The sequence below is a fragment of the Protopterus annectens genome, chromosome 7.part1, assembly GCF_019279795.1.
Source record: "Protopterus annectens isolate FY-2018-M chromosome 7.part1, PAN1.0, whole genome shotgun sequence".
Classification (NCBI taxonomy): domain Eukaryota; kingdom Metazoa; phylum Chordata; order Ceratodontiformes; family Protopteridae; genus Protopterus; species Protopterus annectens.
Genome location: NC_056740.1, coordinates 49,388,792 through 49,405,588, shown reverse-complemented (window position 1 = coordinate 49,405,588; position 16,797 = coordinate 49,388,792). Strand labels below are relative to the sequence as shown.

Here is a 16,797-nt window from a genome sequence, read left to right as displayed (position 1 = left end):
GTGGCAGTTGTGGCAGAGGGTTAAAACTGTGCTTTGTGGTTTCTGTGGCACAGTGTTTGATTCCCTCAGTCCTCATTTGTGTAGTATGTGACATTGAGCAAGTCACTCAACCAGCCAGTGATTTGGGCAACTGGGAATCTGGGCTAGGCTCCTCCATGGTCCTTGAACTGCAAAACTAGTAACTGCCTATGAAAAGTCAATGTACTTTGATCCACGGCAGTCTTGAACTTTGTGTTTCAACTCTGCTATTCTGTGACTTGCATTTAAGTGTCAGAATTTGAAACTTTTTTCATGTGGTGCAATAATTTTATGGTTCAATAGGGTTATCTCCCTTGTACACTGGTATAACTGCAACAACTTTGTAGTTCTGTGGGGACATTTTAGTAAGAGAAAGGAAGGACTTGTAAGGCAGCAGAGAGAGAGAGAGAGAGAAAACACCAATTTGGGATTAAAGCCACCAGAACTAACCTTTAAAAGCGTTTAGAGAAAAGTTGTTAGAGAGTGCTTTGTGTGCATAAAAAGAAGAAGAAATAAACATCACATGGTAAAGATAAACATCACATGGTAAAGATAAACATCACATGGTAAAGTTGCATTGTCAGTCATTAAGAGTAGATGGGAAATCACAGGCTGTGGAAAGTAAGATCAGAATAGTACTTTAAACAGGTGGTATGCTGGCTTGGGGTTGCTGTTTGGAGAAGGAGACTCAGTAGTGGAGGAAGCTAGACACTGTTTTGGAAGTCTGAGAGCATTTAGAAAGCAAATCTAGAGCTGTCTTCAATTATTCATTATAATACAACACTTCATCTGCTCTTTGCCTTTCATCAGATATTCCTTTGTTAGTTATGTATGTTGTGTGAGTTTTTATGGGACATCCTCTTGCTCCTCAAGGTGATAGTTGGTGAGATCCTGTCTGATGAACAAGGTATAGTTTTGAAGACCCTTCTCCACTCAAACACAGGCAGGAAGGAAACAGAAAAGAGTGACATAACTAAAATATTGTGGGGTCTTGCAGCAGAAGCCACAGGAAACCAGGCCAATGTGGTGAATAATATACCATTCTGGAAAGGAAAGAGGCATATAATAGAGTGTGTTTCCATGAAGTCTGTAAAGCTAAAGAGCACTACAGGTTTCTGAAAATGTAAAGTACAGGAGACAGAGTATATTGTTTGAAGATCACGGATGATGTACAGAAACATTTTACACAATGATGGTGGTGAATATATTGAATACCATACTTAGAGGTTGCATTGTCAAAACTATAAAGCAATTTAAGAATTTCTGAGACAGGTGTTAAGTAATTCCTGTAAAGGGTGGGAAAAGTAAAGCATGCTTAACTGCCTCATGAGTTCTTTCCTGTCTGATATATTTTCCATATTGTTTGACTAAATTTACTTAAGCAGTGTTTAGTGCACTTATCACAAATCTACCCCTTGCCTGGTTCTGAATGCTGCTTGAATTACAGCTACAACTTCCTCATCACAAATAGGCCTTTGTGACATACATTCTCCTTCTGTTTCTGTCTCTCTGTTCTCCTTGTTTTCACTTGTATTAAAACAGACACCATCACTTTTTCTCTCCCCTTCAGCATGGTCAGCTGTTAACGTTTACCTTACCACTACTGAGTATGCCTGTAGTGGATGTTTGGACTGCAGTGGAATGTATTAATAAATCTGCACTGTCCTGTTCTATTTTGGCCTTGAGTTGTTTGTAGTTAATTCTGCTCTTCAGATCATCTCTGAAAAGGGCTTTTGTTTCAGTAGGTTTTTAGTTTAATTACATAAATTAAATTAAGATCTTCAGGTTATCAAACAGTTGGAATTTAGACAGATTAGATGAGACAAAAGATCTCTGTCTCTCATCAAATTTTGGTTTATTTCATGCTGTTTTCAATTATATATGTCTCTGTATATGGAGGAGAATGTGTGTGTGTGTGTGTGTGTGTGTGTGTGTGTGTGTGTGTGTGTGTGTGTGTGTGTGTGTGTGTGTGTGTGTATGTGTGTGTGTGTTTGTGTGTGTATGTATTTGTCTGTGTCTGTGTGTGCGTATGCACACATACAGTAATAGCTATCTGACTGTATTTCCACAAGTGGGAAATCACACAGTTAATTCAATTTTGCTGTCCTACTAAACGTCATTTTTTCAATAAAAATATAATCCAGATATTTTAAAGTCAGTGCTAATTTATTTAATTGTAATGTACTAGCTAACCACACATCGTTTAAAATAGAATCATTAAAATATTAGTGTGATATGAAAGTGTAACTTGGATGTGGGCAGAAAATATGAGGTTTTCTTCTTTTTTTAATACAAGCTTGAAATAAATGTTATTTGTAATTCTTCGCAAAATGTATGCGCATGCTGATTTTGTGTAATAAAAATAAACATCCATTTGTATTTTAAGAATATAAATATAGCTTTAGCGGTTGCATTGGTGTTTTGAGGCTAAGGGGCAACAATATTGCTTTCTGTACCTCCACTCCAAGGGTTCTGTCACGCTGTCCATCAATTCATCTCTTTTGTGGGCATCAAGTGTTGCTGTATGTAGTTCTCGATTTGTTATTCATCTTGTGTATGCTTGGCTAGTTATCGTGGAAGGACTCATTGCCTGCTTAAAGGTGTGCATTTTGTATATTTGGTGATGCTAGGAGCAGTATAGTCAAATTTGTCATTGATGAATCATTTTCAGCAGCTGTCACATCCGTGAGCAGTTTTGAGAAACATATTTTAGCAACATTCTGCTTAAGTTTCATAGTCAATGTGAATCTTCTCTGCATTTGCTTATTGCATTGCTTCTTTGTTACCTAACAACTCAGATAATGTTATTGCATTTTCCTGTTTGATGTCCTTCACTGTCTGCGACATCATACATACTGGCACAACTTCAGATTATTGCTTCATAAATGAGGATGGTGAATTTAAGTAGAGCATATAACATGGAGCTATTGAATTTGATGACTTAAATGCCCAGTTGCTTTGTACATGTCTTTAAAAAGAAAAACATTGGGTTTGTCAGTGCCAAATGTTTGGCTGCAGATTGAGGTGCCATTCAATTTGCTAAGGATGACCTAGTCAAAGACTTCTTTATCAGAACCTGAGGAACCGAATAGGCAAGTCATCATCAGTAAGTGATGCAGTTTACTTTAAGGCTTGGCAGTTTCAGAGTTAGTTATATTAGTTGTTGGAGGGAAGCTGGGTAAAAGCTCCACTGCAAAGATATATTTGGGTGTGCAACTCACCATATATAAGGTTTCTACAATTTTCCATTTGATGTTATAGCTGTAACAGAATGACCTTGTTGAAAGTCAGCTTTAATGATGCCAACTATATCTGCTAAACTACCCTGTTCTGCCAGTATGTTATGAGTAAAATTATAATATATATATATACAGTGTGTGTGCATGTGTTTGTGTGTGTGTGTATATATATATATATATATATATGTTATATACAGTGTATTTTTATATATATATATATATATATATATATATATATATATATATATATATATGGGTCTACCTCGACCCAACGAAATTATGTTTCAGCAAAATGTAATTAGGTTAGCTCTATTTCCCCAAAGTGCATTTTTGCCGAAATGCACTTTCACGAAAACGCACCTAAGCGAATAGCAATGGGGGCTGTTTCTTATATCGCGGAACAGTGGGGATAAGGGAATGTTAAATTTTCCCCACTGTAGTGCAATCTCGGAGTGAGAATATAAAAGTACTGGGGGCATGGGGGGTGCAGGGGGGCTTTCCCCCCTGCATAAATATAGTTAGTGTGTTTTTTCTATTTTGTTCTTTTTTTTTGTTTTCATTTAATTTGTTTTTTGTGAAAGTCCATTTTGGCAAAAGTGCACTTTTGCGAAAAACAGCTCTCCGTATTACATTTCGTTACAACGTAATTTCGATATGTCTAGGACTTTTGATCGAAAGATCAAAAGCGTGAATCCATTACCACCGAACACACATTAACGAAAGCTCTTTCATCGAAAAAGCACTTCCGTTAAAGTATGTTAAAAAACCCCACAAAATCTACTTGAATGTAAGGGGGGGCAAGCCCCCCTGCACACCCCCCTACTTTAATATTCTCACTCCAAGGTCACACTACAGTAGGGAAAAGGGAATTTTCCCTTACTGCACCGTAGTATGACCAGAACAACAAGCATAATTACACTAAAGTGCTGCTTCGGTGAACAGCACTTTTGTGCAAATATGCTCACCAAATTGGGATTTGGTGAAAAATGCAGTCGAGCATCTGTACGGATCCCATATATATATATATATATATATATATATATATGCATATACACATATATATATATATATATATATATATTGCTGTAAATATTCTTGTTTCGAACAGCAAAAGTGGATCTTTTTTTTTTCATTACACTTTGTAAGGAAGTTATGTACTTTGCATATGAAGTGAAATATTAGTGATACATTCATTAGCTAGTGAACACAAGGTTGTGCTGGAATTTTTAAACAGTGATTTATTTACTTGCTGCACACTTCTCATCATCTGTCATGTAGTTTTAATAAAACAATGAATTTGTATTGTGATTCTTGGGAAAATATGACCATCCTGCTTCCTGAAAACACCAAGACTGGAACGGTGGTCATGAGCTGCAGAGGCACCCCCCCTGCCATTCTACCATGTTGTGGCTTGTGGTATGAGCAAGTGGGTGTCAGCATTGCAAAACATCTGTGTCAGAAAGAGGATAGACACTGTGTGATATTATTACTGATACGCCCAGATTGAGTCATATTCTACATGTTAGACTCTGAGGTGGAGTGCCGATAATAACGGCTGCAGTAGTGCCAGCTTTGCCCTCTCAGTGTGCAGTTTCTTTACATGGCTTCATCCAGGACTTTGTAGTTTAGTGCTGAAGTTTAGAGTTGTTATTTAGCTTAAGCCTGTAGTACTGAGTTTGATTCCCACCGTCTCTCTTTGACAGCTGTGTGACTCTAAGTAGGTCATTTAACTAGGTAGTTCACTACATTGCTGTCCTTATGGTAGTCCATCTGTTGATTATATGGTATAATAGTTTCCATCCCTACCCATCACTTATGAACAAGCAGGACTGCGGAAAAATTAAAAATGGTAGATATAATTCTACTGAAAAAATGTGGTGCACAGAAATTGCCATAGAATTTGACACATATAGTATGGGTAAAGAAAACTCAATTCACCAATCATATTCCTGAAAAGAACAAGTTACCTATGGCATTGTATCTACACAGCCAACAGCTCTCTCTTTATAATCCCAAAGCCAGCTATGTGCTGCTTTAGTTAAAGCCATTTGTAAAGAAAATAAACTACCACCATATTACTTCTTTCATTAAGCAATTTTTCACTTTAAGCACGTCACTTCATTTACTATTCAAAATCCTGTTTCACTAATAAACAAGTTCTTCTTTCACATTCTTTTTTTCCCCTGTGTAGGTAACAGAAATTAAGCAGTTTTCATCCATCCATGCCTTCCAGTCATAAATGACTGAACAGCCACCGTCATCCACAGAGTTTACTAGGCAAGGGGCAAAAATGAAGATTTCCAGGCCTTTTTTTACTTCTAGTATTGCTGTATATACAAACACTCACAAAATAACACCACAATGTCCTCAGGCAATGCTAGCAGGCTAATTTGTCAGGTGCAAATACTTTGAGAAGGACTGGTCATCAAAAGTGCTTCCTTTCTTCAGTTTGGTGTATTTAGGAAAGAAGGGTTGTGGATATGGGCATCCTGAGGTAATGTAGAAGTTGCCTCATGTTTACTGACAAACAGTTAAATCTCAAACAAACTGATATGGTATGTAAGAGATGTAGTTACACAATGTCACTGGAGGCAAAGCTCTCACATAAAAGTACTCTTAATGTCAATAAGGTTATCAGTAGTGCACATGCTGCTCCCATCACACACAATTCAAAGCAGATATATAGACCCACAGGTACTTACATGTGACCTTCCTAAGCCACAAAGACCTCCCAGATAAAGTACACATAAGAAATACCCTCAGCAGCCCAAAACACACACTTTCAAAACAACACCCACATTAGCACATAGAGCTACATCTCATGGAGCCTCTACTTCTAAGCCCATAAGGCAAGTCACCATAGAATCCAACATTCTAGTCATTGGAGACTCCATTGTGAGACACACTGATGTCCCTCTCACCAGGCTGAGTAAGGAAAAAGTTACAGTCAGTTGCTTATTAGGGGCTAGGATCCACCACATTACACATGCACTCAGATCATTGGACCACAATTACCAGTATGACTCAGTCATAGTCCATGTGGGAGTAAATGACATGAGACATACCTCCCTAGACTATATGAAGAGAGACATCACAGAGCTCTCAGAGTATGTGTCTCAGGCTGGTATGAGCCTAGCACTGAGCAACATTTTACCTTCTCCAAGGATGATGCCACAGTATGAACAAAGATGACTGACTTTAATAATTGGCTTAGTTTCTGGTGTCATTCTAAGGGGATGCAATATTTGTCAGCATGGAAGGAGATGGTCAACAGATGACACTGCTTTGCCAAGGATGGTCTGTACTTCTCCCCTCTAGGCTTTGGAATATTAGCTAAAACATTGTCTTCCCCACATAGTGCCTTTTTAGGTAATGCCAAACTGAAAGTACTTCCAACATAGCAAATCAAAACCAAGAAAATCTAAAGGTATTACTGTTCAGTGCTAGGAGCCTAAATAAAAAACTGCACTCCCTGGAAGCTCTCTTTACCCTAGAGAATGCTGATGTCTGTGCGGTCTCTGAAACGTGGTTTAAAGCCATGGCAGCACACCAACAGTGCAAGGTTATAATGCCTTCCACACATTTAGACCAGCTACTTCACAGGCAAGGGACTAAAGGTGGCGGTGTCTCTATTTACATAAAAAATAAACATACTTCAAGGCTGGTCAAACAGGACAATGCACTTGAGCTGCTCCATGTTCAAATCACTATAGGTAAAATCCAATACCACTTCCTTGCAAGCTATAGATCCCCCTCTATGACCCAGGAAACCCATACCATGTATTTAAACTTATTAGAAACACTAACCATCCAACCCTATACCATATTTATGGGTGACTTTAATTACCCCACTATTAACTGGGAATCCTGTACGACATCAAACGTACATGCACAGAGATTCCTGGATTTTGTAAACACAAGCTCCCTGGACCAGATAGTCAATACACCAACCAGGGGTGCAGTCATACTGGATCTGGTCCTCACTAATATGGGAGAGTGCTGCACACTTCCTATTGTAATGCCTTCCCTGGTAAGGTCAGACCACAAAATGGTCTCCTTTGAAGTAAAGATAAAACCTGGACCCCCCAGCTCAACCTGGGAATATTCAGGAACTATTCTAAGGCTAACCTCCTGCTATTAAGTGAGAACCTGGCAAAATATCAAGCCCCTATAAACCCTGAGAACACTTCTGCCTATTCAGAACTGTTCACAGAAACCCTGTACAAGCATGTCAATAGCTGCATAGAGGCAGCTGTACCCACCAGGAAGAAGTACAGAACTAACTCAAAAAACAAGCCACCCTGGTGAATCACAAAATTAATTGGATGTATAATAGGAGGAAGAAAATCATGGCAAACATTAGGAGATGCAGCACCCATTAGGATAAAAGCACTCTCATCAAACTAAACAAACAACTCAGAGGACAAATAGAGTCTACCATAGCCAAATTTAAGGTAAGTTTGACCTCTCAGGCCAAGGATAACCCCAAATCAGTCTTTAGCTATGTCCACAACCTCAAAGGCAATACACAATTGTGTGCACAGCTCATTGTAAATGGAGCCACCTATACTGAGCCAGAAGATATAGCAACCCTCCTGGCTGATAAATTCAGCTCCAACTTTACTCCTCTCCCCCTAACCTTCCCTCAGGAAATATGATCAAATATAATTCCCCCTACTATCAATAGGGAAGAGGTCCTTAATGCTCTCCCTAAGACCAAGAGGACTGCATCAATGGCCCAGACAATATCACAGGATGCCTTCTAAATAGCATGAAACATGACCTATCAGGGCCTCTGGAATTACTATTTAAATGTAACCTCTAAACAGGCTTCATGCCTCATGAATGGAGAAAGGCAACAGTCATCCCTCTGCACAAAGGTGGGCCATCTACAGACCCTGGAAACTGCAGACCCATAAGTCTCGCTAGTCTTATATGTAAAGTTATGAAAATAATTATTATGGAGATGATCAATAGAGATATAGTAAACCTCCAGACTCTGGACCCAACCCTGTTTGCTTTTTGTCAAGGGAAGATCATGGCTACTCAACCTGGTGGATTTCTTTGAGAAGGTCAGCAAAGCAATAGATGAGGGCAAAATAATTCACACTACCTTCCTTGACCTGGCCAAGGCATTTGACACAATACCCCACTTGGGCATTGTGACAAACTCAAGAGGTTAGGTACAAACCCACAAGTCACCCTATGGATAGCCAACTGGCTCACAGGCAGGGCCCAAGAAGTTAGAAATGGGGAGTCCACCTCTACAAAGAAGTCAGTCACAAGTGGAGTCCCTCAGGGATCAGTCCTTAGACCACTCCTTTTTGGAATTTACTTCTCAGATGTCAAGACCAATGTCAGTGGTCTCTGGCTGACTAAATTTGCAGATGATGCAAATTAGGAGCTGTCATTGAATCTCACACTGACACAATTGTTCTACAGGAGGGGCTGACACAGACAAATAACTGGTGTCAGAGCCATGGACTAAAACTAAATGCCAAGAAATGGAGCCAGCTATACTGAGCCAGAAGATATAGCAAACCTCCTGGATGATAAATTCAGCTCCAACTTTACTCCTCTCCCCCTCATATTGACGACATACCCCTTAGAGTTGACCCAGTAGTCAGGGACTTAGGGACACACATAGATAGTAATCTAGCCTTTAATCATCACGTGTCTACAGTGGTGAGGAAATCATTCTGTGTTGCACAAGTTATAAACAGAGGTATGGCATCTAAGTCCAAGGAAGTCGTTGTTCCACTGTATTCGGCATTCATCAGACCTATCATTGAGTACAATGCACCCTTTGGTATGTACCTAACCAGGCATATCCAACAACTGGAATGTCCACAGAGGCTCCTCACTAAAAGAATACAGGGCATAAGTAATATGTCCTGTGCAGACTGCCTCATGGTCCTCTCCCTGTATTTTGTCTCTTACATGCTTTTGAGGGGAGATCTATGTCTGGCATACAGGGCAATGTCAGACCCCACTCAGATGGACCTCCTGCATATCCACAAAACAAACAGTAGCAGAATTACCCATTCCAAAGACTTAAACAGTGCCTGTGATATAAGTATTACCTGCTGGAGAGACAGGCATGTATCCCAGAGACTACCCCGTCTATGGAACAGGCTCCCCATCCATATGAAGCAGAGTTCCTTCCTAATCCAATTCATTTACAACTTGGACAATTGGATGGGGAACTGGAAATTCATCCCTGGTTTGGCACCTATGTCTCCAATGCAAACAGGTACCCTGTAAATGTTTTATCTCCCAGGCCCATGCTTACACTTATCAAGGGTATCTGAACTTGTCAGAGATTTGGGATGCATGTCTATGCTTAAAAAGGCCCTTGTGGTCATTAGCCTAGTAAATACCTATGAACCTATAAGGGTGAGTAGGAGGGAATGCGCTACACATGACGGTTCAACCCCACAAAAAATTCTTGTGTTATGGCATTTTAAAAGTAGTAATTTTTGCCCCCATGCTTGTTGATCAGTCAAACCTCCCCCCCAGCCAGGCATGGCCTATTTGTTCCTCTGCATCAGTGATTCTACCCAGTGCCAGAGAGAGAGAGAGAGAGAGAGAGACAGTGGGAGAGAGAGAGAGAGAGAGAGAGAGAACTGAGCCAGAACAACAGCCCCTGAGGCAAGACAACGTACCCAACACTTTAGTCATAGATGACTCTATAGTCAGGCATACTGATGTCCCACTCATCAGGCTTAACAAGGAGAAAATTGCTGTCAGCTGCCTGTCAGGTGCCAGGATCCGCCACATAATGCATGCACTCAAGTCACTCCACAACATGTACAAATATGACTCTGTCATTGTCCATGTTGGAGTGAATGACTTGAGACGTACGTCCCTGGACTACATGAAAAGAGACATGGAAGAGCTCTCGGACCATGTGGCCCAGGCAGGTATGACCCTAGCCCTGAGTAGCATCCTGCCTTTGCTCAGAATGATACCACAGTATAAGGACAAAATGATTGACTTCAACAACTGGCTAAGTTTCTGGTGTCATTCAAAGGGGATCCACTATCTGTCTGCCTGGGATGACATGATCGATAAACCTCGATGCTTTGCCAGAGATGGTCTGCACCTGTCGCCTCTGGGATTCAGATTACTGGCTAAGGCTCTTGCCACCCCTATAGTGCCTTTTTTAGGCAAGGCTCAAAGAACAAAACCATCAACATAACAGATATAAGCATGCAAAATCTGAAGTAATGCTACTCAATGCTAGAAGTCTAAACCTCAAAATGCACTCTCTCTCGAGGCACTTCTAAAAATGGAGAACATCGATATCTGTGCAGTAACTGAGACCTGGTTAAAGGATCCAGAGAGCACCCCTGCAATACCAGGCTACAACTCTTACCACACTTTTTGGCCACCAAACCAGGACCGAAGCACTAAAGGCAGAGGAGTGTCCATATTCACCAAGGATATTCACACCTCCAGGCTAGTTGCCCTACACAGTGCATATGAAATTCTACAGGTGCAACTAACACTAGGTAAGACTGCAATCCAAATTGTAGCTCGCTACAGATCCTCCACCATGCCCCAAAATTCTCACTACACCTTTCTAAACATACTGGAAAATATTAAGATACAACCAAACACCCTAATACTTGGTGATTTCAACTACCCTGCCATTAAGTGAGAAAACTACTCGGGTACCAACACCTTTGCCCAACGGTTCTTGGAATTCATAAATTCCAACACCCTGGATCAACTAATCCATAGTCCCACCAGGGGCACAAATATCCTAGACCTGGTCATTACCAACATGGGAGATCGATGCTCCACACCAGTGGTCACCCCCTCGTTGGCCAGGTCTGACCATAAGCAAATCACCCCTGATGTCCACATCCCATCCCCACCCCTCCAGTAGTGAAACCTCCATAAAAAACTTCTGCAAAACCAGCTTCATGCTACTCAAGTCAGAAGTGACAAACTTCATGACACCCATGCAGACGGGAACTGAATGTGCAACTGCTGAATCCTACACTAAGGCACTGTATGAGCACATCCACTCGTGCATGAATCATGCCATTCCAGATAGAACCAAGACAGTCTCCTCCAAAAAAAGTACCCAATCTGGTGGTCTCCTGCCATAAACAAACTGTATAACAGAAGGAAAGAACTGTTGCAGAAAAGAGGAAAATCCCAGGATGCAAAAAAACTCCCTTACCAGCCTCAGTAAGAAGCTGAGATCCCTCATAAAATCCTCCAAAGCTAGTTACGAAAATAAAATTGCCAAAGATTCCAAGGACAACCACAAGGCATGCTATAGTTATGTCAATAATCTAAATGGCAATGCTCAGATCTGCTCTGAGTTACAACAGAATGGCATTAAATATACTGATCCCCAGGATATTGCCAATATCCTGGCAGATCGATTCAGTGGCAACTTTGCCTCCCTCTCACACCCTAAGGGGCCTATCTAAATACCAAAAGATTGCCAAATTCCAGTAATCATGGCCACACAGGTAAAAAAAAAGCACTCTCCAAAGCTAAGAATACAGCATCCATGGGACCAGATGACATCCCGGGCTGTGTACTACATGAACTACAAAATGAACTGGCACCTCACTTAAGTGTCATGTTTAATCATAGCCTCACCTCAGGCTTTGTGCCCAATGAGTGGCGCACAGCTACAGTTATCCAACTCCACAAGGGGGGATCCACCTTGGATCCTGGGAACTATAGTCCCATCTGTCTGACGAGCCTGATCTGCAAAGCCATGGAATGCATTATCATGGAACTTATAAACAAAGACATTGGCAACCTTCAAACACTGGACCCCACCCAGTTTGGTTTCTTAAAGGGCCGATCTTGTCTCCTCAACCTGATTGACTTCTTCGAATCAGTCTGCAGAGCCATGGACGAGGGTAAGGCAGTCCACACGGCATATCTGGACCTCGCCAAGGCCTTCGACACCATCCCCAACTCTGGAATCATAGATAAACTTACTAAGCTGGGCATTAATCCCTACATCACTCGATGGGTTGCCAACTGTCTTACTGACAGAACCCACACTGTAAAAGTAACCGACTCAAAATCCAGCTCCAGACAAGTGACAAGTAGAGTACCTCAGGGAGCAGTCCTGGGACCGCTCTTGTTTGGCATCTACTTCTCTGAAGTACAGGCCAGCACTAAGAGACTCTGGCTAACAAAATTCGCAGATGACTGCAAACTGGGAGCCATTATTGAATCCCCAAATTATGTGAATATTCTACAAAAGGTCCTTACAGAAACAGATGCTTGGTGCCAGAGTCATGAGCTCAAGCTCAATGCCAAGAAATGTATAGTTATCCCCTTTGGGAGAAACCATGTATCCATGACTTACCACATAGGTGGCAGTACACTAAACACCGAAAGTGTGATAAGGGACTTAGGGACACAGGTGGACGGTGGTCTCACCTTCGATAACCCCATAGCCACAAGAGTCAGGAATTCCTTCTATGTGGCACACCTCATCACTAAGGGCTTTTCATCCAGAAAAAAGGAGGTTATTGTCCCACTCTACTCATTCCTCATTAGACGCATTATAGAGTACAACACCCAGTTTGGTATATACCTCGCAAGACATCTGCAACAACTGGAAAGGCCACAGAAATACCTCACTAAAAGAATCACAGGCCTAAAGCAGATGCCCTATGCCCACCTAAAAAAGCTCCAGCTATACTCTGTCGCATATTGCCTACTCAGAGGCGATCTCTGCTTAACATACAAGGCCATGTCAAACCCAGTGCTGTTGGACATGCTACACTTAGAGAAATCCCAATCCCTCAGAGCCCCGTGCTCCTGGGATCTAAACCTGGTCATCACAATGAACAAAACATGCTGGATGGATAGGTTCCTGACCCAGAGACTCCCCAGACTCTGGAATAGACTGCCCATACATGTCAAGCTGAGCGCCTCTTTGGCCCTCTTCAAAAGGAACCTTGACAATTGGATGGGAGATAGGAAATTCACCCTGGGGATCACATCAGTCGCCTTGCAGGACAGGGGACCAGGGAAGTAAATATTCTGGGAAGAAGTAGCCAGGGAGTTGTTATGGCTAGGCTTGTATAGGCCCTAGGGCCTGTAGCCTAGTACCAACCTATGAATCTATGAGAGAGAGAGAGAGAGAGAGAGAGAGAGAGAGAGAGAGAGAGATAGATGCTCAAAGGGAACCATCATTCATGCAGATAAGCAGGTGCTTCATGCGGCATGCCTTTGCTGCCATCTTGATAGAGAAGGCCTTTGTAATGGCTTTATAACACCACTGGGTGTGGTGACTGTATAGGCCAACAGAGCCCTCCCTGTGCAAGTGCATACTTCAACATACACACATGTTGAAGACTGCCATCAGGCAGTGGCTTGGTGAGCCTAATCCCTGCCTCAGAGGCCACATATTTGCACCACTGATTCTACTCTGAGGGACTGTGGCAGTACATATCTGGCCTTACCCCATCAGCTTTATGAAACATCTGGGCCTGTATTTGAACCTGGATCACCAGGGCTGTACTCATAACCTTATCCCTCTACCCTACCACTGCTGGCTTTAAGGAGTCATTTTTGATAAGCTGTCCTACTCACCAAATTTACTCCCAATGAAACAGTTGTGAACTAGTAATTTACATAACAGAGCAAAATGGCCTGCATAGTCACATATTGTTTAGAGTAGCAATAGCTTACTTAAATTGTGATTTCAGTACTATTGCATCATGTGTATTAATTTCAAAATCAGGTGTTCTACATGTGATGAATAATTGTCAAAATGCATTTCTAGAAAGTAACAATTTTCTGTAACTGCAGCTGGCATGAAGATGTAGTCATCTATACATTAATTTAGACAGTGAAAGATTGTGGGTCCAGTCTATCATGTTGCCACAGCAGGAGGTTGGAATGCTATGGAAACCTAACAAAAATTCTAGAAGCCATTCATACAAAACAAATCAAATGCAAAATAGCATTCCCTTTCTGTTGGAAAACTGCATAATCTGGCACGATAGATGGAAAGATGATGTTTCCATCTCTATGACATTCTGAACTAGATTTTCTACAAAAAATATAGTTAGAAGTCCTTCTAAATCTTTGATTCAGTAGCCACATTTTCGCAGTCATTTGCAGTACACTGTTGTGGAGCAATACTGAAACTTTCAGAAAAATTTAGGATTAAGAAAAAAACACCTTGATCATTGTACAATTGCATTAATTCACAGTAAGGGTGCATTACAATGCAATATTCTCTCACAACTGTGTTTAGTCACTCTCATGATGAAGCGCTAAGAGTCATGGATACTATTTTCTCTAAGTTCTGCCCCAGTGAGTGTACCATACATGTCAGATTTGTGACCTTACATGTACACACACATGTACACACACACACACACACACACACACACACACACACACACACACACACACACACACACACACACACACACACACACACAAAAGATGTTAATGCCATTTATTGCTGAAGTCCTGATAGCTGTTATCTATATCTTTATTTGTGAAGAATTGCATTCAGTATGCAGTTGTATAAGCAGGTAGCTTCTCATTATGATGTGTTAACTGCTTTATAATAGCAGCTCGGTACCTCTGTGTTTCTCATCACACATCAGACATACATTGCCAGCCTAATGCCCATGTGCAGTTATTGACAGTAAACAATAATGATGTATATCATATTATTGTGCCAGTATTTCTTACAAGTATTCCTTTCTCACAAATACATCAGCTATTGTGGCCTGTCTGCAATGGGAACACTTCCTGGTTACATCTTTAAACAAAATAATGTAGCTACTGAGTATGTCTACACAAGATAAGTAAAATTCTGCCTTGTAACAGTTAATGTTTCTGTTGTTTTATCTCTAGGTAAATTATTTTATTCTTTAGCTAAATCAGCTTTGTTGAAACTAGCCATATAGGCCCCAGCAGTAATACACAGCTACAGTGAATTTGTGGCTTGAGCTTTACAGACTAGAGTGTCTAGTCTGAACTGTTTTTTTAGAGAGCTACTTACTGATTGGATTACTCATGGCTCCTTAATTCTATATATCAGTGTGCATTGGATCGATTGTTGGCTTTTGTGGCCTGTTTGCCTGGGATCACATCCTGGTTACCTCTTTAAACAAAGGCTTAAAGTGCGAAGGTTTAAAGTGAGAATTACTACTTGTAGCTAGTTGTTTGATTTGTTTCTAATACCTTTTCTCTTTTGAATAACTAAAGCATTTTTTTACATTAAGAAGACTGGGATTGCAATTCTAGTGACAATAGAAAGGTAACCTGGATTGTCCGAGTTAGGAAACACAAAGGGAGGCTGAATTTGAGATCATTTCATTGGCTAGAGGGCTTTTTAGCTGGTTTAGTCAGTTTTCGATAAATTCCACTGCTCGTTGCACAGTGGGGTTTTGCAGTGTCTTGTATAGACACAGGCACTTAGAAACTAAATTTCCCCTATGAAACTTCCCCTGTACTTTTATGCAGTACTCAGCTGTGCAAAGAACAACTCATTTGCATGTGTTGGAGCACTGCTGTACAAATTCAATCATGCATAGGCTAGTTGTAGTTTCTACCATCCCCTTTATCATTCACCTGCAAAAGGCCTGACACCATAAATGGGCACCGTTCCAATTTTTCCACCACCAGTGTGGTAGATATGGGCATCCTGAAGCAATTTAGGAATTGCCTCATGTTTACTGACAACAAATGAATTCCTAAAGAAATTGGTACAGTATGTGAGAGATGTAATTACATAGTGTCACTGGAGGCAAGAATCTCACATAAAAGCACTCAAAATAATCAGGTTGTCAGTAACATAAGCATTATACCCACCACACATAGTACTGACACAACACATTGACCAACATATGCTGAGGCACCTTTCTTAAACCCTAAAGACCTCCTAGACATTTTTCCTACAAAAATAATCCTCAACAACCCCAAAAGCACTCCACCAAAACAACACACAACACATATACAGCCACACCCTTTGCAGCCACAACTACAAAGCTCATAAGGCAAGCAAACACACTACCCGCTGTTTTAATCATAGGAAACTCCATTGTGAGACATACAAATGTCCCACTCACCAGGCTGAATAAGGAGAAAATCATGGTCAGTTGTCTATCAAGGGCCAGGATCCACCAACATGACTCCATCATAGTCCATGTGGATGTAAATGACCTGAGATATACCTCCCTGGACTACATAAACAGAGACACTATGGAACTGTTGGACATGTGTCCCAGGCTGGTGTGAGCCTAGCATTGAGCTGCATTCTACCTTCACCAAGGATTGCAACCCTCAACCTCTTAGTGCAAGAAAACTGGGCAAAGCCTAAAACAATGGGGGCACAAGGGTCCAAAAAATAGGGATAGATTTTAAATATTTCTCTTATAAACTTAGAAGGTTATTGGAATAACAGGATTTGTGTTAGCATGTATTGTCTAAAGGAAATGAGGTCTGAAACTCAAATGTCTGTTATCATTTATTTATTTTATTTATTTTTCTTTCTTTACTGGGAAGGTCTAACTGGGTAATA

At 41.0% G+C, this 16,797-nt stretch overlaps 1 protein-coding gene across 1 annotated transcript in view; it reads left to right on the top strand.

The window, feature by feature from the left end:
* CHCHD6 (coiled-coil-helix-coiled-coil-helix domain containing 6) overlaps positions 1 to 16,797 on the top strand; it is a 3,644,424-nt gene that overhangs the window by 764,062 nt on the left and 2,863,565 nt on the right. The gene's annotated exons all lie outside the window — the stretch shown is intronic.